General features: G+C 50.5%; 1 pseudogene; it reads left to right on the top strand.

The window, feature by feature from the left end:
* The window catches only part of LOC119339809, a 19,327-nt pseudogene that overhangs the window by 4,341 nt on the left and 13,021 nt on the right, over positions 1-1,965 (top strand).

The raw sequence follows: 1,965 nt of genomic DNA, 5'->3' as shown, positions 1-1,965 counted from the left end.
ATATCCAACACATGTTATCAATATATAGTCATGAACACATATATATCCAACACATATCCATGAACACATATCCAACAAATATTACAAGGAATGATCTAAAACTAAATATCTATTTTCCTAAAAACTATCTTATTACTAAGATCTTCTCTGGATCTTCTTCTTTTCTTCCAACCTGCATAACAAAAACACTAAGAAAGAGAGAATGGGTTAGGAGTAGAAATGTAGCATTTCACTTGGTGAAATGCAATGCTGTAGGAACCAGTACTTGGGATCAAGATAATCTTAGTTAAGATCCTGATTTTCAAAGTGATCTTAATTAGAAAGCCAAATAGAGTAAACCAATACCAAAGAGCCAAAGGAGAGAACCAGCCAAGGACCCAATCAAGAAGCCACCACAATTAGCAGTTAGTTAAATGCCAACACAAAGACCACTATCAGTACTAGCTCCAGGAATTAAGCCAACTAAAAACTAGTGATTAAAGCCAAAGATTAGACTTCATCACCACAATCAGTTTTGTCCAGTGATAATAGGTACATGTCACTGTGCAATGCCAAAAACAAAGCTCCAGGAGGAGATATACATCACAACCAGCCAACCAGACCAAGTCCCAACACATCCAGCCACAAGCAGCTTAGAAGAGGTAACCATTAAGGAGAGGTACAGAAGACCTCAAGGTATACTTGACGGATTATGTGCTCAGACAGCCTGGAAGTGCCAAGGCTAGTTCAGCACAACACAGGGATAGCCACATGTAAATTAAGCCTAAGAAAGGGGGCTCAGACCAGCATCACTGCCCAAATCAGATGTAGTATCTATCTTATCAGTAGAAGACTAGGAAAGTAACAGCCAAAACCAAGTATAGCATCTGTTCATAGGCTATTAGAAAGAGACAAATAGGAATAGCCAAACCAAATGGTATCTGTTCATATCAGTATTAGAAGTAAAATAACTATGAACAAGTGAGTATCTGTTCATGAGTAAAGTTACTGACCAAAGTAACAACTCCAGGATCAAATACACAGAACAGAGCAGTACAGGAGTATATATACTTCACAAATACACATAGATGGTCACTGACCAAAACCCTGACACAGCAAGAATCCATCATAGAGAGCTCCAATACAGGTTGATGCTCATCTACAGCAGCTAACCACAGCTAATAGAGCCTCACATCCAACAAGATCAAATGCTACAACTATGCGTTAGAGAGATCAGGAGGGGAGCAAGGACAAGGTCACCAAGAGGAGTTGTAGCCGAAGCAGGATGCAGCCACACCATCACTATGGTGTGACCAGCATCACAACCAACACCACCACAACAAGTCGGAGCTTGCCAGAGAGCACCACAATGGCGGCGCCAGCGAGAGCACGGGCACGAAGGCGCCAACTAGGGGCACCGCAGCACGGAGGCACCACCCAAGGGCACCACCGTGCCATGGCACATCCAGCACCGCCGGAGGATCCTCACGACGACCGAACCTAAGTGCACACCCAGCAATCGACAGTACTGAGCCACAGACAGAGCAAGCGAGCAGGCACGGAAAAAACAGGGCGGAGGAGCGGGACTCACGCGCGCTCGAGCTCGTCGGGATCGGGATCTCCGGTTGCGGCCGCGGCGAGCCAGAGCAGCGCCACCGTGCAGATCCCCGGGGCCCACCAGCGCCCCATCCCCGCCTCCCGGCCGGCCTCAGATCTCCCATGGCGGGCGGGGCGCAGAGGAGCTCGGTGCTCGGCTCCCATGGCGGAGGCGGATCTCGAGGTCGGGGCGACCGGCGACGAGGCTTCCGGGGCGGGGCGGCGAGCTTGTGGGAAGGTGGCGGCGCGCGACGCGGCGCAGGCGGCAGCACGAGGCGGCGGGGCTCCTGGGGTCCGGTGAGGTGGCAGCACGCACCGGCGGGAGGAGGCGAGGGGGTGCAGTGGCGCGGGGTCGAGGAGGCGGGGTCGGGAGGCTCTTGGCTGTGGGGC

This window comes from Triticum dicoccoides, chromosome 7B, assembly GCF_002162155.2.
Source record: "Triticum dicoccoides isolate Atlit2015 ecotype Zavitan chromosome 7B, WEW_v2.0, whole genome shotgun sequence".
Lineage (NCBI taxonomy): Eukaryota > Viridiplantae > Streptophyta > Magnoliopsida > Poales > Poaceae > Triticum > Triticum dicoccoides.
This window is presented reverse-complemented; position numbering and strand designations above follow the sequence as displayed.